Below are 23,713 nucleotides of genomic sequence, written 5' to 3' on the forward strand. Positions count from 1 at the left end.
AATTTCATGCTTAGAGCAGTTGTTCATGCAGTATGCATATCCAATTTCTTGACATAAAGAAGACATGTACAGCAGTATTGTGGATGTGCTCTGGGTTTATGTTGTTCCAAGCAATCTATACTAGGGCCAGATAACCTGGGTGTGTTTATAGGAAGACATCAATATTTATTTGACCTTAATTTCTGATAAGAAGAGCAGGAGACGTACAAGAAAGCCGAAATTTATGGCATTTTGTGGAATTTGTGGTAGTTCAATAAACACATTGGGTTAAAAAAACCACCCAACAAACCAAACCAAACCAAACCAAACCAAACCAAAACAAACCAACAAAAGCTGTCATTGTCATTGTCTACAGGCAATAAACTCTATTTTTATTTTCCCTTGAAATAAAATGCTTTATCATGCAAGAGGAAAAGGACAGGGGCTGATTAATGGTGCAATCCTCACATAAACTGTATTTATCTATATTAGGTTCCCTCTTTGTGGTACCTGTGAGTTTAACAATTGCTAATATATTTTCTCCAACTCTTGGAATTGCATTAATTTGCAGAAAGCAATGGAGCTGTACACAAAAAGGTGTTTAGGAAGATGGTTCTATTTAAGCAAAATATTCAAATATAAACCTTTAAAACTCCTGTTCAGCAAGCGCTAAACACCAGAGGTCATTAAGTTTCACAGGGATCTACATTCTCTAGTTTTCTGCTTCAATTTGAAAAGCGATCAGTAATTCACTATGCAAATGCTCTTGGGAAAAGAAAAAGACATTCTACCACCTGTCCCATTTCAGGGGCTTGAGCTGTTTAGTGCAAAACTAGTACCTGAGTTGCATTTAAAATAGGGCAAGATCTAACTATGATGATATTTTGCCCTCCTTTAACACAAAATGACATATCACCTCAATGACAGTAATTGGAATAATCGATTCAGAACAGATCCCATGATTGAACTTTGGGGCTTAGTCTTCACAAGCATGCAAATAGCAGGCAAATAGTGTTTCACTATCCTACTTTCTTTATCTCTTTATGGTTAAACCGCTATCGATAGATATCAAGTCTTCAATAGAAGACTCCATCAAATAACTTTATGCTCTGACAACCAACAAGCTTATCCAAGTGTTAGGAATGTTTGGCTTATTCATTTTAAATTATTAACTGGTATTGCTTGGATATTACTGCTCTAAAAAATGAGTGGGGTGAGGTGGTATATTCAGGCGCAGAAGGGATTGGAGATGCATGGGGCTGAAAAGCAGTTGTTCTGAAAACAGTTACTGTGTCTCCTTTTTTCTCAGCTTTGATTTTGAAATCTTCACAGATAAGGACCTCTTTGCAAGGTGTGTTCTGCTGGGAAGAGAAGTAGAGGTCAGTGCTATCCAAAATTGAAAATCTGAGTTTAAACAAAAAGTTTAAAGGATGCTGATGAATTTGCTGCTCTGTGATAGTCTTGCAAGTCACCAAGATAACACCAGTTTAAAAGAAAAACCAAAGTGCTAAATGAATAAGAGCTTGTCTGTCAGAAAGTCCTGGTCAGTATATTAAAAAAGAAAATGAATACAATTATTAGTTCTGCAGACTAGCAATAGTGAAAGCAAATGTGTAAAGGAAACAATTATATGATCCATTTTTAGAACATAATGTAGAGAAGCTCTGTGCCAGGCAAGCAGTTGAAAAGGGCTGAGATAAAAAAGAGTAAGTTAAGGTATGTCAGCTGTGAAAATATCTCAATGAGTCCACCACACAAATACACACTCAGACAAGAAGGAAAAGAAAAGCAGTCTTATTTCACTTCCCTGGACTTTGAGTTTTAAATATAAAAACCAGCATTCAAAATTTCATCAATGTTGTGAAAATACTTTCAAAAATAAGTAAATATTGGGAGTAATAATATGAAACTAGATTTCATTAATAACTCATAGTGTTCGAACTTAGCATTTTAATTTCAAAAATAGCTTATTTTGTTAAAGCAACCTTTCTTTGCTTAAGTAATATATTTTTTTTATTGTTTATATATTTCAACTTACTTAAATCTTTGAATGTGCCTGTTGCAGCATCATTTCTTTGAAATGAAATTACTTTTACTGATAGCATAACAGCTAAATGAAAAACCTGAAAGATCCTTAGGGCTTTGCTGCACAAACGCTACATTAATACATGTTCTCTGCATCTGCCAAATCACTCACAGATTTAGTCAATTAAAAGTGAATAAATCCTTTGAATAAAGATATTTTTCTAGTGTTTTCCAGACATTTCAACAGCATTGAATATAAATAAAGACAAATGATAAACAAATTGAAAGGAATTTGTCATTCCTTATAAAATATCAAAATGAGTTTGTGTTTTGGGGTCTTTTTGCTGGATATCGAATTACATTTGTACATTTCAAAGACTTGTTAAAGCATACCAGAATGACATATAATTTCTATAACATTTATTTTTGATGAACTGTTTTACGTAGTTCTTTTGAGATAACTTACTTGAGATTAATCACAAACGTATAAACTACCAAGTTATTACAAAGGCATGCAGTGCTCTTTCAGAAAATGTGGATACCTCTTCATGTCCAGGAAATTGTTTAACCCAGAATTAGATACCAAGCACTTGAAGTGTTTGATCACGTCTTTAGAAGATGGAAACAATCCTAGATGCTATAATAGAAGCTGCTTAAATTTGTATAATCTTGGTATTGTCCCTAGCATTATGAGGCAGAAACAAATGGAAGATGAAAAAAAGTTCCATGCTTCTGGAGAAGATCACTCATGACAGAGAAGACTAATATGGCATGAGAAGGTCCATTTTCAGTCAGGGAAATGCCTTAATGCCTTACTCCTTCTCTGGCATGGTCAGTGAATAATTACCTGCAGTATTCCTGGCTTGATATCTGTCTCAGTTAATTAACTACAACATTAATTCATAGAAATTTATCACTCAATTGTCTTTATTTGAATGAGTATGCTTCTCTAGCTTAATTTCAAGCTTGTCTGAATGTTATAGAATAAGTTTTTTTACTATAATGATAAAAAAGGAGAAATCAAACAGTGAAAAGATCATAGGGAAAAACAAATTTGGAGTGAGCAAAATCAGAAGTATATAGCTATTGCATGAGTGAATACAGAATCTTCACAATGCCAATAAGAAAATACATTGTATTGTATATTTTGAAATACCATAGAGGAAATACTCTTTTAGATTCTGAATAGATTTTCAAAAATAGTGACCTTGTTTGTAGGCTGGAATATATTATTTGAATTTGAGTTTGAGACCAATGAGAAAATTGCTATAGTATAGGTGAAGGCAACTTTAATTTGATTTTGGGCTTTTAAAAAGAAATTTTTATGCCACCAACATATCCTTTCATTTGTTTTGAATACTCAGTGGAGTGGGAACCATGTAGAAACTCTGCAAAGGCATGTAAGAAAACAAAATCCCTTCCTAAAATTCTAAGAGACTCTATTTCTCAAAGTGACATCCTGGAAATAGAAGAAATTTGCTTGATAAAAGGTGAACTGTTAGACAAGACATAGTTCTGGGTTCTTCAGACAAGCCATCTGCAATTGCATTCAAAACCCTGTGTTCAGAATGGAAATGTTTGGCTCCTTCTTATTCCTAATTCCTACTTCCTACCCACAGACACAGGGAAAGAAATAGGTCCATTTTTTTTCACATTCATCTGTTCTCCATATTCAGAAACTCTATCAGATTTTTGACAACCAAATAGTTTCTATTGGAATATTTTAAAGAAATTTAAAACTAATCATTAACTAATTTTATTCAGTCTTCTCAACATAGAGTAAAAAACCTTCATGGTTCACCAGATCCTTGTCAGAATTTAAAATGCTTTTCTGATTTCTGTCAGCATCATAAGCTGGGTCCGTAAGAACACTAGGTGAATACTGGGCCTCCAAACCTCCTAAAGATAATGTAAAGAGAAAGTTTTCATCTGAGCTCTTCCCTCAAAATTGAAACACCAGAAGTTCCTGTTAGCTTTTCATCATAACCTCTTGCACAGAGTAGAAATATTTTCCCATGCTTTGAGTACTTTTAAGAGGGGGTATTTCTGAATTATGGAGAATCTTAGATATAGAATTCTGTGCATAAAATTATAATATTTATAATGCGCACTACTTCTAAGTACAGAATTAAGTAGTCAGCTGCAGGTTTCTTAAAAACTCAACTTCCTTGTTTCACAGCTGCAAAATAAGTAAAATTTTTAATATCAGAGATATACAAGGTAAACAAAAACCTAGAGTTTCAAGATCAAGTCTAAAAAATGGTTCATGGAAGCAACATACATTAAATTCTGAATAATTGATTAATACTACTTTAAATTACTGCTTTGAAAGGAAGTTACAATGTTTTTTTCAAAAATAATATCAATATTTAGGAAAATGTACTGCATAGCCAAAGGACTGCAAACTAGTTAGTAAATTAATTGCCCATAATCATCCTGGTGAGGTTGGTGTGTGTTAGATCAATGGTTCATATGTTGTGTTCATCACCAACCTTCAACTGTTCTTGAAATAAACTCTAAGTGAACTGTTCTTGAACTTCCTTGATAAAATGTCATCTAAGTGCTCATTTTTTTCTGCATTAATCCCACATACACTTAGTATTCTAATTGAGTATAAATGGAAAGGCAAAGAGTATGGTAAATGGTATGCAGGTTTTAGATTAGAAAAATATTAGCCATATACTGTGCCAGCACATATAGCTAAACAAATGAGCTTGATGTAATTGTGTATACTTAAATGTAAGCTACATAGGACATTCAATTAATGAAGCACATTATGTAAAGCATTAGCAGTACTAAATGATCTGTTTATCATTCACATCAAATCATCTTTTTCCATTAAAATGCTTGCATCCCGTAATAAGTATTAGCCTCTTGTCTCAAAATGAAAATAGCAATTTACTGGCTTGCCATTATAATGTTAATGATAGCAATACTCTGGAAAGGAAAAATACAATTAAAATATATATTATCCAGTGTGTTTTTCCTCTTCCCTTCTTGAATAAAGACTGTTGTAGATAGATCATATAGAAAAAAATCTGATAAATTTTCTTTTTATGTTTCTTTACAATTTAATTTACACATTGATTACATAGCTTGAAAAATCTCCCAGTTTGATTTAGTAAAGAAAAAAATGCCCAAGAGTAAATTGATGCTGAAATTGGAGAATATGCTTCATCTTGCTGCATTAATAAACTATACTGATTAAGTTTGTTTAGTAAGATAAAGCCCTTTTGTAATTTTTATATCACATAGACTCTAGCACATCATCTCTGTTTTTTACAGTATTCTTATCTTTTTAGAATATTCTTACTACATTCTGCAAAATCAAACACTTTTAGAATACTTTATCAAACAGAGAAATTAATGGAATAGTAAAAAAATAAATTATTTGAAGAGGTAGCTATTTAGTGTTTGTGAAGCTTTGTTTTTAACTGGTTTTGTGATGCTAAATGCAAATTATGAGACAGAAGAGCTGTAGTCTGGCAATTTCCTTAAACAATTTTTTGTCAGTGTCTTTGTCTATTAATATGTTTCATGAATTCTCCAGTGTGTGAGTATGGATGTTTTCCACTTTCCAAAATGTAAGGAAGCTTTTTTTAGTTACTTGCATTACTTGTTCTTAATAAATATACACACCCTGAATTTGTTCTTTTGAGCTAATACTTAATATCATAGATTAGAAGACTTTTCTGGAAGTTGTGAATAGATTGAGGAAAAAAACAGTAAACCTCAAAACAAGTTAGTAGATTTTAAAACATTTGAAACAAAACCATTTTTGTGGAATGGCAATTTTCTCATCTCCACAAGAGAATGAACAGTCAGAAAGACTGAAGTATCGAAAGATATTAATAATGTCAGATTATAAATATTTGACAGGACAGTGTCAGAGGAAAAGGAACACCAGCCAACATAAAAAAAAGAAAGATATTTTCAGTATTAATTATTTCTCCTGTTTCTGAATCATAATGGTTTTTTTTTTCAATTTGAGAATGTAACATTTTCTTTTCTACACAGTGTATTTGCCAGTCTCAATAGTGACTGCGGCTTTATCTCACTGTTTTGCTTAATCACTTCTATTACTTTTTCCTAATTATATCTTGTTGTCACCAAGCGAAAAATTTCCTCTTATGAATCAGTCATAGAGCATTACCAACTTTCCAAAAGTCACTGTTGACCTCTGCAATAGATAGCTTCTTTTCTGACCTTCCAATCCTGAGTTGCTTCATAGCTCCATTTCTACTACACCATACAAATTCTTACTTTGATGTGATTCTATCAGCCAGCTCACATGTTCAATTCAGCATCTAGGTTTTTAATTAAATGCACCAAACTTTAGGAAGAAAAACCTGTCCTGAGAAATCATAGAAAAAAAAATATTATTCTACTTTTTGTAAATAAATTATTCCCCTTCTCTTGCTATTCTCTTACTGTAGCTGTAGAATGATTTAAATGTCTTATATATTTATTGAAACTTTCATTCATTTTCTTCTAATATTCTACACACACACAGGAAAAGGGAATTTAATAGCACTCTGCTTATCTGAATCATATCATATCTGTAGAAAAGGATTTCACTGCAAATACAATTGAGTAGTTTTACAGACTTAGTACTACACAAAGCTGACGATTTAACATTATTACACAGGATATCTCCTGATGTATATTTTTTCTTATTTATCCTCGTTGTTTTGGTTTGATATCTTTATTTCTAGACTCTGCATGATGTCTCTTTCTTGAAGGCTCAAAATGGTTTAGAAGAAAATTCCTTGCTTCACAACAGACAATATGAGTTTTGCTTTGCCTGGAAGTCCAGAAGGTCTGCCTGGCTATCATTTTGCTTCATAAGAATTGAACCAATAGGAAGTAGGTTATTTCTGTGTACAAAGTATACCAATATCTTGGAAGTCAATAATATTTACTCCATAAAATGTCATTCTTGGGAATATATATGCCACTGCATGTTTCTGTGTGGCATCATAGCTTGTTTCCTTCTTATTTGACCTCCAAATCATGAGGTAGAATATATGTTATCAGAATATATTGCTGACTCAATAAATGATATAATTTAAAAAAGCTGTCTTTCTTTTGAGAATTAGATTATTTTCTACCAAGTTTAAAACCTGAAAAGCAAAGTATATCCATTCTTAGAAAGCTTATCACTGTGCAATATTAAAAAAAAAATAGGTAAGGATGAAAGATCTAAAGCCTTTGTAATAGCAGGGAATCATTTGAATAGAACAGACGGGGATAATTCTAGGAGATGAATCATGCACACACTGTGAAGTGGAAAAAAGGAATGAAGAATACAGAGAGAACAAGTTCAGAGGAGAATTTATTCAAAATTTCTTGGAAGTGGCTGGAAGAAACTGGTCAGATTGAAGAGGCGAGCAAGAAACATCAGTCTGTTACCAAAGTGAAAAGCATTCTTTGAACAGGGATTGTTGATCTCTTTGCTTGAGTTTATCATGGCCAGTATCCAATGGGAGAATAGATGACAACAACCTGATTGTGCATCATACACAGAGATGATATATAACTCAAACAATAGTAGCTAATTTGCTGAAGTATGAATTTTTGTTTCAACTATGAACTGTGACTGTCATAAACACGTAGCACACACATTCAATTCTGTTCATTGAAGCATGTAGAAAAAGAATTAAGATGCTGATTCCAGAGCTCCCAATCTCCAGTGTGAAAAATGACCATTGTGCAAAAATACTGATGAACTTTTCACACAACACAAAGGTGTTAGAGAACACCTTTTGAAAGGTTAGCTGATTCTTTTTGAAATACTTAGAACATTGGTAATTATTTCACCTGCCGTGTTATTGTAGAGGCAGACAATCCTCAGCCAGGAACAGATTTTTGATCCTTGAATCTTCTCATACCTCAGTCAGAAGAAATGAAGAAGAAGAAGAAACTCTGAAAAGCGTCCCATTACAATTTTCTAGGTGTTTGTACCTCTACACATGAACTAAATTGTCTTGTAACTTTCTCTTCAATAAGAGGGTTTATTTGCCTTTATCTAGCCTTTATCAAATAAGGCTAAAATGCTTAACCTCATGAAATGCTGTTATTTCCAGAAATGGTATGTTTTTGCCTCTTCCAAATGTGAATAAGGTTGTTGGAGGTCTGGGATCTCCTGAAAATATTACATATACAGCCTTCTCGCTCCATTCTCAATATCTTCATGTATCTGTTAGTTTTGACACTGACATTACCCATTGAAGAGATTTCATTGTAATTCCTATATCCTTATTCTTTTCTGAAATGGTCTGTCAAATAAGTCTATGAAATGCAGACATAAACTTTGATTTCAGTTTCGTTTAGCAGTGCTATATTTTATTGGATTGCTAGCAACCTTACTAGCCAGGTAAGCAGGTGTTTTGTAACAATAACCTGTCCTACTCATTATTTAGAATCCCACTAATTGCCATTTGATTTTAAATCAGCCTTGGATTTTGATACTTTAAATAATTAAGCAAATTCAAAAAACTAATCTTTGGAATATGTTGAGTACTAGATCTCTGTTAAATAAGGTTAATTAACATGAGTGTTTTGAGATCTGTTTATGAACCAGTTTTTATTTTGAGATCCTTGTGCACACTATTCATGCAAGTGGTGAAGAGAAAAATCTTCCTAAGGCTTCAACATGAGTACAATGGTTTTAAAGCACTTTAGAATACATGATAAACTATTTTAATTATAGAGAGTGAAACTTGTTAACTTTTGGAGAGGCACCGATGAAAGACAAGTCCAAAAAGATCAGAAATTAAAAAATAAAAGTACGTGGCTGACAGATAAGACTGAAAAAGGGTCTGATAGATCAAAAAGTTAGGAAGGTGAAATGAATCAAAACAGAAAGACTTTTGAAATAGCAGAACTAGAACCGAATACTGATATTTAATAGAGAGAAAATGTCCTTTATCTGAGATTGGACTAATGAAGATGATACATTAAGAATTTAAAATGCTGGCTATAAATATTAAGGGTTGCAGAATAAATCTCTTCTAGATGAAGGTGCTCTAGGTTACTAGGTATATATACAGAAGTGCACTGAGCATAGGAAGGAACAGGTGAAAAGCTAACTTTATGGGTTTTATTTTAATTGTTATTTTTTAATTTTTAATTTTTAAAATTTATTTTTATTCAGAATACAGCATAACATTTTATAATTTCTGACATTTTAGAAGTATGATCCAGAAATTATAGACTAGATATTCCTTCTTGAAAAAAGTTATAAAATCCAAATTCAGGATTTCATTAATAAAGAATTAGACACTAAAAATATCCTTAATTACAATCAGTTTGGTTTTAAAGGAGGTATTGCAACTAAATTAGTCAGTTATTAGTCGTAATTCATACAGGATTTTGACAAGTGCAGCTTAAAAATTTGTCACTGGGTTTGCTCCAGAGAGAATCTGATTGCATCTATCAGGTCAAACCTTCAAGGCTATCCTAAATTTGAGAAAAATACTCAAGTTAATTTTGTCTTCATTTTTTCCTGGCTTTTTAAGACACTAAGACAGCTATACAGGAATACAAATTGCTTTGGTACCAATGAGTAGCAGACAGGAACTTTTTATGATCTGGCCAATTTTATTCTATTCTTCCAATTTTATTTAACGACGCCCATTTACAAAAGATACAGAGGTGTTCACTCAGTTAATGAGAATTCCACCCCAATTTAAGAGTACTAATGTTTTAAATTCTGTGTCAAGTATTTGTCATTCCATAATAAAGGAATAAGGCTTTCTTCAGAAAAAGATGGTGTCAAAATAAAAGTTCCTTCTAATGTTCTCCTGTCTTTGCATACCTACATTATTGCAAAATACTCATTTTTTTTCTTTTCACTGTTGAAATGCTCAGATAAATACAAAAGGCACATTTAGGTTACAAACTCCATAAAGAAGATCGCTGCTTCTTTTTTTTCCTAAACCAATAAATATTTCTTACAAACGAACCCCAAAAGTATGGAGTTGATAAAGTTTTTAGTACCTTAAAAATTGCTAAAGCAACTGCATTGTTATCAGCAAGCATGCCATAATTGCTACAGCAATTTATCACTGTTAACACTGAGACTATTTTTATAAATACTTCTGAGGCTCTTGCAGCTGCAACTTCAGATTCTCAGCTGCTAGCTGGAGCCTCTCAGGGGGTGGATGAAGTGGGATTCTATTGTTTCACCTGAGATTCTGCCTTGAGAACACAAATTGTGTTGAATTCAGACTCCAAAACTGGGTTGAAAAGCTTTGCTCTATAAAATTTAGTTCACATAATGAAAACTGAAGAGGCAGTAATTCTGTGTCACGAATCATGGGAGAAGAAATGCTGATACAATTCTGAGTCATTGACAAACTACGGACCCTTTGCAAAAAAAATGAAATTCAAAGCAGTCAAGATTACTAATGAATTTGGACCAAATTTCATATTTTGATTAAACGAGATCAAATACCAACTCCATTAAAAATATTTAAAGATGTATTGGTATTCAAGGCTTCATGAATATTTTTGATATACTTGTAAGCTTCACTGTAAATGAATATTTCCATTTTCTGTTCATAATCCTGAACCAAAGGATATAATACCAAGGAAATAACACATTCTCAAATACAGTCACTTAGAGCATATGTATTTGTGCCTTTGTCTTCCTGAATGTATAAACTGTCTTCTCTAAGAGATTTTTATCCCATTTCTTACCAATTAGATTAACGTATTTCCTATTTCCTTTTAAACTGGTTTAATATAATTGTATAAAAAAAGCCCTCAGCATTTCTTGGGCACTCTATTAAGAATACAGAGAATATGATTTCTTAGAAAACTCAAATTAGAATGCTTAACTGAGGTATCTGCAGGACTGTAGTGTTCAGGCAGGTAGAAAGGAGACAAACACAGCAAAAAATCATACAAGTGCAAATATTCTCAGGGTAACAGAAGCCAATTTTTCCAGGAAGGCCCAGAAGCTGGATGAAATTTATTACAGCCCAGAGGAGACAAAGTATTGTAGAACTGAGGATGGTACAGGTGAATAGGACTCAGTGAATAGACTCAATGTCCAGAAGGAAGAGTGATGCACAAATTTCTTTAAAATTAGTTTCCCTATTTCCTCAAAGTTTCCCAAAATTCTGTGTTTCTCAGTTTGAAACCTTTTAATTACCGTTTTTGCTTAATTGTTTGCAACTTAAAATAATTTGACTAGTGCTGGTGTCTTCAATGTAAGAAAACAACCAAACAACCCCAAAACTGTGGTTGGGCAGAAAGTCACGTCTTTGTTTCAATGACAGTTTCACTGCACCTACCAACATATTTAGCCTTTAGAAAATCCTAATACCTTTGTATATAGAACTTTTAAGCATCATATTAGCACATTATATCTGACAGGCTACTGCTTATTCTTAAACTATTAAGAATGTATGTGAAAATTGTAGCATGTGTTTGCACCAGAGAAATATAGATGTAACAATGATTTCTCTGCTTTGTTCTCTAGCAATGAGAGGAGAAGAAGAGGCTGTATGTTATTAGTGTAGAAAAAGATTGTCCACTGGGTTTTACCTCCAATAAAAATAACTCATTTAAAAGTGTCAAGACTGGCCTTTCATTAATGATACTTTCACATTTGCTGAAAATCTACAGCTACAGAAGATAGCTTGCTGTTTATGCTTGTTCTTTGTCATGACTTTATGTCAGATAGTTTTATTTATTTTTATTTTGAAAATAAAAAATCTTTAATGAATTCAAACACATTTGAAAACAGAATTTGTTTCAAAACCTTTTCTCTCCAAAAATTCTTTTTTTTTTTTCCTTATTGTCTTATATTGTCGTCATTTGTCACAGGATGATCACAAGAAGACTCCTGTTATACCTGAAATTCTTAAGTGGTCTCCCTTTTAGTTTCAAATCTTTCCTGAATCCCAAACTTTCACATGAGCTGAGGGTGAAGAATTTCTGTGTATGAAAAATGCTATTTTCTGCTATAATATTCAGTATTTGAAATATCTAATTCGGGGACTGAAACTAGCATTATTTGTGAAAAGTTCTAAGAAATTAGTTTTCTGATTAATGTTTTTTGTTTAAACATATGAATAATAGGATATTTTTTTCTTAAGTATCACTGCCAAAATCAGGTTTTGATGCAATTGTTGAGGTCACAGATTCCACAATTTTTCTATGACTCTAAAAACACTTGCATTCAATTCTTTGCTAAACTGTATGCTGGAGATTTAATGTACTTGTTAGTACATTAATAGGAACTAAATAATTGAAAATACCATAAAAACGAATATTTTAAAATAAGCTTATCTGCTGCTTTTAATTTCTAATATAGTAATCTCTAATTTTACTACTCCTTATTTTCTTAAGAAAAAATTTATGTTTCACATTTAAACAGTTCTTCTTCTAAATATCTTGTACTAGAACTCATCAAAATATTACCTATTGAGGCAAAAAAAAAATTTATTACTGTAGCTGTTTTTCCATAAAGAAAAACATGGAATACACTGCCATTATAAATGCTCATAGGTTCTTTAGAGTGACAAGAGGAAAATTTCTTTCCCCCCTTAACCCCTAAACCTTGCTCAGAACTTCAGGGAATGAGATAACAAAACCCCTGCAGCGAAAGATTCTTTATTTTCGTAGCCAGTATCAGAAAAGCTGCAGTTTCTTTTGCTGGTTGCTTTGTCTTGTTCATGCTCCTGAAAAAGACAGTCCAACACACATTGAATTTGACACTTCACTTCAGGAAAAATCTGCAAGTGTGGTTCTCTCTTCTGTTCATAAATGCCTTGAAAATAAGTGGAGCTCCATCAAGAGTCAGGACTAGAGTTTGTAAGAGTGACAGCATGTTTTACACACATGCATGCCAATGTGACAACAAAGTCCATTTTTAGAAAGCTGCACAGAAACCTCTCTGCATCAGTGTCAAATTAGAGATACTGTTCTGAAACACTGATTACAACTGCATATTTAGCCTGTGTCAGCTGAAAGTATCTGACTTATCTATCCATCTATTACTGCCTGCTGCTCAAATGAATGTCATCTTGTCAATGCACTCGCCATTACATTCAGCTGGAAGGTTTGCAGACTTTCAGCTCTGAGAAAGAACCATTACGGTGTTTATGTTTGACTTCAATACTAACAAATCCCTTTTTTAGGAATGTCAAACTTCTTAGCAAGTTGAACAGAAATGAGTCCTTGAACAAAAGTGAGTGAATCCCTGAGCTTACTATACCAGTTTTTCAAGGTATAGCCCCTCAATGATTCTTTATGCCCTTATGAATGTTCCACTTCTATGCTTCCTTTCATGTAGCTCTGGCTGCTTGTGTAGTATTATTTATTTCCAAAAGTACAGTTCTGTGTGAGAATATGTGTGGAAAATTCATGCATAACAAGCAAATTTTATGACAAGCTGAGGGAGAAGACAGAACTGTTTAGAAATACTTAATTTTATTTTTAACATGTCCTCTATAAATTAAATGCTTGTTCAGTTAAATTAGATTGAAGTTAATGTATTATTAAAAAAAAATATATTTTTCTAGTAATTCTGCAATACCTAACATTATAAGTTTCTTGTCTCCAGGTTTTCCAGACAGTGAACTTTTATTATCTGAAACTTATGGAGGGCAGATTTGCTTGGGTTTTGCTTAGGTGGGGCTTTTCTTCTTTGTTTGGCCTGTGCATTTTCATCTATAAATAGAAATTGGTAAAAATAATTTCATGTTTAGATGCCTGTTTACACTCAACTTAAAAAACTTACAGGAAAAGATGCTAGCCTGATTAAATTATTGAATTTTTCTATGTCATAAGTCACTGCAATATTTAGTTTTTTGCTTTCTGAAAATTCTGGCAGGTTAAAAATACTGTATGGATGATATAAGAAAAGCTTATTGGTTTTCAAATATGAATAAGATAAATAAGTTAAGAGATGTTCTTAAAAGAGTAGAAGCTGGTAAGGTGAATGGCATAATGTGATCAAGATATATGCAAAAGAAAAGAAATTAGAGTATTTGTCAAGAGATTCTTTCTGTGCCCTGGACTCTGTTGTTGGCCACCTCATTGAACCACACTCTTGCAACACCACATGTCAAAGAGGTGACAGGATTGAGCAGAAATGTGCTTATTAAAGGTCATGATAACATTACAGAGATGGAAATAGAAACATCAGAGCAGAACAGAACCAAGAAGTGAAAATATTTTTCCTTCTGGCTTCCATCTACCACTGATACAAAGTGGATTGATGCAAGTGGTTAAGGATTTATCTGTGAACAAGTATTTTAGGTCCCTATTAAGCATATTTACTAAACAGTCTTACAAAAATTAGACAACAAAAGAATAGTTATACTAAAATTAATTCCTGCATAATTGAATGATTAATAATTCAAATGCAATAAACAGATCTTGAATTTGCTTTTCTTTTAGCACTGGCCTTTAATTTTTTTTTTTATTTTGCATTGTGGTAGTTACGCCAAGGGTTGTAGTGACACTTGACAGCTAAGGAGTACATGGAAATGAAGCAATCCATAAGTTCTAGGAATAACTCTGCAGTCCTTTCCTGGTAGGAAATGTAGCCCACTACTGTATTTGAAATAGCAGCTCCTACTATTTGAGACAGTTTAGAAGGCCTTTCTGACCCCTATATATTGTTTTCTGTGCTACTTTTCTTGAGATGCTTTATAAACAAAAAACCCTACGATTTATATTTTTTCTAGCATGAAAATGATTTTAAGGCTGACCTAGTAATCAGTGATGCTGATCTAGTAATCTCATACAAAAGCGGCTACTTTTGTAAAAGACAGAAAAAATGTTTTTTACGAATGCATCATCAACACACGGAGGGCTAAGGAAAATTTCCATCTCTCCTTTATTGCATACAAGGGGAAATATTAGGACAGAGGATACACAAAAAGATGAGATACTTGATTCCTTCTTTGCCTCAGTCTTTAATAGTTAGGGCAGTCATCCTAAGGGTATTCAGCCCACAGGCTGAAATACAGAATTGGGGAGCAGAATGAAACCCCCATAATCAAAGGGATGAAGCACCTCTCCTTATGATGAAAGGCTGTTCAGCCTGGAGAAGAGAATTTTCCAAGGGAAACCTTATAGCAGCCGTCCCATGCCTAAAGGGGTTCCAGAAGAAAGCTGTAGAGAGTTTTTACAAGGATGTGTAGAGATGGGACAAGGAGGAATTTTTTTAAATTGAAGAGACCAAGTTTAGATTAAATATTAGGAAGAAATTCTTTACTGTGAGGATGGAGAGACACTGCAACTGGTTGCCCAGAGAGGCTATGGAAGCCTCATCCCTGGAAGTATACAGGACCAGGTTAGACAGAGCTTTCAGCAAACTGGTCTACTGAAAGATGTCCCTGCTCATGACAGGGGCACTGGAACTAGGAGATCTTCAAGATCACAGAGTCACAGAATAATTTCATTTATTAAAAACCTTTAAAATCATCACACCCAATGTTTAAGCAATTACTTCCTTGTCAACTAGACTATAACACTGTGTGCCATGTCCAGTCATTTCTTGAACATCTCCAGGGATGGTGACTCCAGCTCCCAGGGTAGTCCATCCCAATGCTGAATAACTACATGCAGAAATTCTGTCTAGTCCCTTGAAAGACAAACCATTCTATGATTGTATGAAGAGAAAGAAGTATTTGGGCAGATAGTAGTGACATTAAAAGGGAAATTTTGTCAAGGCAGTGAGATTATGCTAGAATGTAGTCATGGAACATTCTTTTAGTTTTAGAATTATTCTTTTTTCTGCCATCATGAGGAAAGGGAATTGACCAGTCTTATTCTAATTAATTAAAATTCAACTCTTATCCAGTAATTCAGATGGCTAGATGTAATTATATGTTTTTTATTGTTATGTTAAATGGATAAAATAAAGACCATTCAGAGAGGGAAATGTTGTTTAATATGCAAGGTACAAAAAGGAAGAGTCGCTTAGTAAACTGTAAATACTCTGAGGCATAAGCTCATTACTTTTGTTGCTATGCAGAAGAGCCCCACTAATTCACATTAATGACTTGGAGACTCACTGTAAATGACTGAATTTTATTATGAGACACTAGGTGAACTAAATAGTAAAACTCTCATGGACTGGTAATTGTAGTTTGATTAGTATCAAGGCAAATGAGTAAGAAAAATAGCAAGAACTAATTATAAAATATCTGCTGGTCGTTTGTATGATGGACAGTTTCACTTCAAGTATTTGAGGGGGAACATAGAAGGAACAAACTAGTTAATTAATCTATTTTTAAGTAGAAAAAATGGAGCAAAACTATATCAATTTTCAAAACAAAATGACACATTGATTTTTGAAACACTTCCTCATATTTTTGAGATTGTTGTTTTGTCTCCCAGTTTAGTATAATAGTAGTAATACCATTACTACTACTACTAATAATAATAATAAAATTAGGAATCATTATTTTGATCATAAAAGCATACACTTCTAAAGAAAAAATGCTAAGGAATAGATAATGAGGCACATAACTCTTGCAGGCTGATTCTTGATTTTTCATGGTGTAATTACATAGAAATTTCCTAATTTCAGAATCACTCACCAGTTTGTGATTAGATGCAGCATCCTAGCAACAGCACCATCCTTTTTGATGACTTTCTCTATTTTTTCTTATATAATGTTTTTCTTGATACACCAGGAAGAAATAAACTATTCTACATCTTAAATTATTAAAAAATAATAATAATAATTCACAAGGTGTTTTCACACTTTCATTAATCATAAGTTCCCATCTGCTCATCTGGAAAGAATTTGCTGACAATTATAAGCCATTGACTTCATGAAAGAATGTTATTTCATTTTGTATCTATTTTTCTTAATATTATAATTGCCATCTGGATCTGAATTTACAGATGTAAAATTCTGTAGAAATTGGAGGTATACAATGGGAAGGATCTATTTCAAAATAAGAGGAGGAAAGAAAAATCACATGGACTAAAGATGTCACAAGATGAACAAATAAAATGCACAGGAAAAGGAATATGACCACTTAACTACTGAAAAACATCTAGGATTTTGTCCATTATGACAGAAAGATGGAAAATTTGTTCGCACATACAATTTCACAAAAGCCACCCTGTTTATCTGTATTCTGATAAGTAGCTTTTCTACATTAGAGGAATTAATTCTCAGGATTCTGGCGACTAACGTACATAGAATAAGGATTTCTGGCAACTACATATGTGAGAAGTTCCAGCTTCTGATTTCAAGTAATTCCACTGGGGTTTCTTTGTCTTTTCTAAGTTAAATTAAAGGCAGAACAACAGATAGCAATGGTGTGAACATTTTCTGTGGCAATTGTTTACATACATAGAAACTCAGGTCCCAAAAGTGTTTAGATGTTACTCTTCCTAGAATAGAAAGTATGGTGGTTTTTGTTTTATCAAAGAAAATAAAGCCCTGAGGTACCACTTTAGATCTCTGCCTCTAACAGGTTAATGATGAGTTCTTCAAATATCTCTTTCTAACACAGGAATATTGAATGGGCCCTGTGTATTTTACCATCTTACTCAGCCCCATAGAACAGTTGTTGTCTTGTTGTGCTCCAAATTCCACGTAAATGGTAAACAAAAGTGTCAACAACAGGCAGCAGGGCACTCTGGAGAGGAGGAGCAGACACACAGGCCTGCTACCTTGCTCCTGTGGTATCCAGGAGAGCAATCTGTAGATCAGGTGGGCTGCAAGGTGCCTGTCCCAAACACTGTCTTCCATGACACTGTTCCACAGGCTTCCATAACAGCACCCTAAAGAGGACATCTTCATTATCTTCTCCCTTTTCAGCTGTAGAATACTGTATTTATTGTTGTTGTTTTTTGGTTAGTTTTTTGTTGTTGGTTTTTTGGTTTTTGTTTTTTTTTTTTTTTTTACTAAGAATTTATTTATCATAAAAAGATTCCTTGAAACAGAACCTTTTGATTCAGACTGCCAAGCATCTAATGAGGTTATACTGTCATAATCAGTTTGTGGTTTTCTGACTGCTTTGCCCTTATTTAAGTTGTGAACCTTCACCAAGAATGAGCAATATCACTCATGAGCTTGATAGTGAGTATATCTTTGCACAAAGTGACAGACCTTGAGCAAACATCCTTCTTTGAAGGAACATAGTGATCTGAAGGCTTGAATGACCTCAGTAAAGTGATATATTTGCTACTGAGTCTCATGTAAGAAGCCATTTTCACTGCCCAGTTTCACAGATGTAGTCTGAAGCAGGGTTTTTTGTGGAAGGGAGAATAGGTATCCATTTACTAAAATCGCATCATTAAACAAAAAAAAGGGAGAAGAATTGCATATTTAAGAGGTGTTAAAATAAATACAAATCAAATAAAATATGAACTCTGGCATAAATTCACAATGTGCACCCTGTTATAGAGCATTTCTTTAAATGAGTTTAACATTAAATGAGTTAACAAATACAACTTAATAGGATGTGTCCATCAGTTATGTTAGTTCAAACTGCATTCAGAGAGAAAAGTCTCACCTAAGAAAGAGAGAAAGAAACAGAAAGCAGATCCCATATTCCTGTGTATTGAAAAAAAACCCTGTCTTCTTTACCAAATAAATCTTTCTTAAAGGCACCTTCTGACATTCACTGTGACAGAGAAAATAGCCATCAGCAACAACTGGCAGCCAAAGAATATTGAGCTGCTTTGAGTAGTTCTCAAGAGATAGGAATTCTAGGAAGCAAATCCTTTTACACTGGCTGAAAATGTCCATTTTTTTTTTTCACCTGTGATCACCAGATACTCAGCAAATAAATCTCTCCTGCAGCATCCCTCTGCTGCAGAGCTCAGTGTGGTTCTTTCAAAGCATTTCATTTCTATTGACTTTTTTATACGTTAAAAGTTTAGTGAAGGAGTGAAGATGTGATTAAGGCCTGAATTACTTTTTTATTGTTGCAAAATAAGCTAAAGCTTAGTATCTCAGATCTGGTTTTCTGTATGAAATATCATCAACATTTTCTAAAGGTTTTGTTATCATTGCTTAAATGTCACAGACCACTCCCTGTTAGAAGTCTCTGTAGAGACTATAAAGGTATAATAACAACAACAAAATCAACAACAACAATAATAATAATAATGTAAAATAAATAATACATATATATAGATTAAGAAAATTTGGCTTATGCAGCACTTTGAAAAAAAAATGCAGTGCTTCAAAGTAAAACCAGCACATCAGTTTCTGCTAGTGCACTTTGAATAGCAGTGAGGATGTGCAGTATATGACTGGGTGGTTGTAAGCACAACAAGCTGTGACCATGTAGCCCAACAATAAGTATTACCATGGCTGTTAACAGCCCATAAGCTTTTTACAGAAATTGCTAAACAACACTACTGAGGCTTGTCAGACGTGGTCTGTCTGAGCTTGAACTTACAAATTTGTTGCACTTTGAAAACAATTTATTTATTTGGCCAGGTATTTATGGCAAAATAGTTTTCCTTTTGTTTATTTTTATGTGGTGCAAGCATGGTTTTGTACAGGCTAACAAGCAGTTATTCTGTATAGAATGAAATATTTCAACTCGAGCACAATGCAGTAGAAAGTTGCAGACATGGTACAGTTGTAGAGGACTTGAGAAGTGGAGACAAAGAACGTGGCATAGAGTACAGGCGTGAGATAACTGGAGATGAAGCACAGATAAAGAAATCATACTGTAGAGTTGCAGACATGGTACAGTTGTAGGGGACTTGAGAAGTGGAGACAAAGAAAGTGGCATAGAGGAGTACAGGCGTGAGATAACTGGAGATGAAGCACAGATAAAGAAATCATACTGTAATACATGTTTCTACTTGTGTAAATAGGGAAAAATAACAGTGTCAATTCAATGTTCTGGAAAGTTTACAGTGTCTACCATGGCTGCATATGAATTTATCTCTAATATTAAATATACCTGAATATAAAATATTATGCCATAGAATATCTTCTTAATAGCATGTATTTGACCTTTTCTGATTACTCAGTTTTATTTCTGCCTGCTAATGTCACAAACTTCTGAGAATGTTTAAACCAGGTAAATATTTACTTGTTCTTGTAAGCAGAAGTTGTGTTGGAAGCCTCTGGTTATGTTTCCGTAATCTAAGAAATCAAGTAAAGTTACTACAGGATCTTATCTATGTTCAACACTTACAATAAAAAGTCCAAATTTAAATTATTTGGTTTTGGTTAATTTGCCTGCATGCAGTAGAATATCAGGAAGGTTCTGTAGGAATCCTAAATCTCTTGCTGTCTGTGTCTAATTAAAACCCAATATTTTTTAACACTTATGGCAAAATAACTTTATTTTCAGGGATATATTTTCAAAGAAGGTTTTGAAAAACGTTATTGTAAAAATAGATACCTTGGTGAGTATGCAAATTCTTTTGCATGACAGGACACCAGCTCTACAGTATGTATGCAAATGTTGTATGTGCCATCCATTTCCTAGCTATGCAAAAAGAAGTAGAGATAAGGATTTGATTCTTCAGGAAATAAAGTACAGTAGGTCTTTTAAAGAAATGCAATAACATTCACATTAAACCCAAAAAAGAATATTGAAAAGTACCTTGAAATTATGTGAAAACATAAAAGTCTTTTTAGATTCATGGTCTTAAAATAAATAGAATTCCAAACTGTTTTGGAAAATTTCTTCTGTTATATCTACAGCTCTGCTTTACAGGACTGAGATTTAAGAAACTGTAAATTCTTTCTTTTATTGTGCTACATTAATGATCCCTCTTTTTGTATCCAAAGATATGATGAGAGCAGCTTAGTTCATAAATAACTCATTTTGCATTCTCCCTTACTAAATCTCAGTGATACGTTTTGTGTACAACACAAAAGCATACTGGAGTAAAATAAAGAGAAAAGCATTATTCATTACACAGATGACAAAAAGAAGAAAAGAAAATACCTGTTGCAACATAAAATGAATTTTAAAAAAAGGTTAGAATAATGGAATACATCCAATTGCATAAAAATGCAAAAAAAAAAAAAAAATTTCGAACACAAAGGGAGATTAAAAAATAGCAATTAATTAATTAAAAATTAGTTATTGAATTAAACAAAAAGTGAAAGATAATCTAGTTGCTAAGACCTTGAGTTTATAGTGTTTTATTCTCATTACAAATACATGTTTTTAATTAGTTTCTTTCCAATTTCTTTGCACAACTCTCAAAAAGGAGGCCTCTGTACCATAGTTCTGGCAGTACCAGAGAGCTTATTACCATAGCAATAATTTTATTTGAATTTTCTATAGCTGCTTTAAGCATTTTTCTTGTCCAGATCTGACTTATGAATTTTGTTAATTTAATTCATTTATGAGAAGTAGAAAAATCAGCGCATGGGGACATATACAATATTTAAAGAAAATTAAGACATAACTGCTCTCTATCCTCATTAGTTCAAAACAGCCAGAATTTAGTCATTGGCCAAAAAATTATTTGGAATATGTCAAAGGGTCTGTGACTCTGTACAGTTGCTACCTGTAGATGTGTATATGAATTTTCAAGCTTTACCACACTCTTCAAGAATGCCGACCTTAACATCTTACCAAGGGTGCTTCACTAGCCTTTAGCTTCATCATCTTATTCAACACTCTACTGTCTATTCCTTACATTTTCTTCTGACACCCTACTCTTTTATGACCTTTTTCAGAGCTATTTACCTTTGCCTGTCAGTTTAGGTTGCTCTATAATGGAAATTTTAGAGGCTTCTTCTCTAATAAGCCTACTCTCTTCCAACAAAAAAGAAAGAAAAAACCACAAACCCAAACTAATTTATTAATAACACATATACAAGAATTAAATTTTGCAACTAGGTGCATAGTAGAAATAGCTCCTCTTTTTTTTTTTTTTTTAGCAGCTTTTTTATAAAAGCTCTATTATTTGTTGTTCTGGTAGCTATGCTTCTGGGAGGTTGGGAAAACTAACATAAAGAAAAAAGTGTTTCTTTTATTCCTACATAGTGGTCATACAAATCCTTTCATTTGTTCTGTTTAATTCTTCTACCATAAAGAAAGATCAGAAGGTATGGTCTTCTGTTTTAATCTGCTCTTTTAGGAGGCAAATAATGAAAGGTGAGTGGCAAAGATCACCTTACTTCAATTTAATGTTTTTATAGTGCTATTCAGTAGTTCAGTCACAAATCAGAGAATGTAAGAGACTGGAGATGGCTTACTGTTACATACCGAATGTCAGAAGATATATTTTACAGAGTTTTAAATAATTATTTATCAGTGCACCAAAATAACAAGGAATTTCTCAAATTTTATGTCAGGACCCAGAAAATTCAAAAGTTCATAAAGAGGTAAAAAATACCAGGGGTCCTGGCCATTTTAAATCTCACTGTAGAAATTAATTTTACTTTGGAATATTTTAAGTAAAGTGACAAACTTCCTTGAATTAAAACTGTCTTAGGAGTCCTTAGAACAAGAGGATAAATAGATGAGTATATTTTCTGGATGAGCATCAAATTGTTAAATTTTTTCCATTTTGAATATAAAAAAAAGGTTAAATCTCGTCTGCTGCAAGATGGGAATAGCTGCATTTCTGGTCACTAGCAGTTGTTTAAAAAAAACATACACAATGGAGTAAATGTAAGAGAAAACCACAACATTCCTTTAATGAGAAAGCAAATGGAATAAAAATTGATGAAGTGAAAACTCTTCTAGTGATATTAAAGATTTTATGTTGATTATTGGTTTTGTGGGTTTTAAAGTTTTCTAAAAATGAGAACTTTTAAAAAATTTTAAATATTTTTGAAGACAAAATTGCAAAACATTTGTTGTTCTCTCAGTCCACAAGTGGTTGCAGGAATAAATCAATGTATAATCCTAGTTCAGAAAAGCAGTTGTGAAGAATGTTCTTTATTTAAAAATAATTAAAAAAAAGAAGAGATCTATGTGCTACAACATATTAGAATGTAATGCATCATAAATATGTGTGGTATTTTGAAGGTCAGCAGGAATTAAGCTCTTAATTCACTTAAGTGTTTTTGTAAAACTGGTGACTATATGCTCCATGAGGATGCTAAAAAATAAACTTTTATATTCTGTATTTAGCTGACACAAAACCCATAATATTTGTGAATATTATTTAGAAGCTTGTATGCATAATAAAGAATGACAGATTTAACAAGAGGTTTGTAATGTAAATCACTCCAAGCTTTATCAGCACTAGGGAACAAATTCTTATAAAGATGGCAGATTGTAAATGACCAGCAGAATTCCCGTTGTTATGAAGTAAAAGTTACTTTAAAATATAACAGGTCAAAAAACTGTGCCTTGCAGGGAGGATGAATTAGGAAAAGAAAAGTGGTTATGGTGTCTGTACTTGAAAATAGGGTTGTTAAATATAGCTTTATTGTTATACTGTTTTTGCCAAGTTACTTGGTTAGTTATATAGGGTAACATTCGTCTTTGTGAAGGCCAAAAAAAAGAGTGAAATCCCCAAAGGTCCCTTTGCTTTCTTCCCCTGGAAAAGAGACTGAAGAAAATAAAATATCAAGTCTTCACTTGATAATTTCTGCATGTTCATTTTCTTTTGAAAGATATTAAATATATTGATAATAACTTTTATACTGAAGTTTGCATTTACATGCCTTTTTTTTTTTTCTCCTTTGCAGTTCTTTTAAATTTGGATCATGGTAAAATTTTTAAGAATTTAAATAGAATGATTGCTGCTGCATCAGAGCATTCAGAAGAGCAGA

The sequence above is a fragment of the Onychostruthus taczanowskii genome, unplaced genomic scaffold (genome assembly GCF_017590055.1).
Source record: "Onychostruthus taczanowskii isolate IOZ18803 unplaced genomic scaffold, ASM1759005v1 scaffold2, whole genome shotgun sequence".
Lineage (NCBI taxonomy): Eukaryota > Metazoa > Chordata > Aves > Passeriformes > Passeridae > Onychostruthus > Onychostruthus taczanowskii.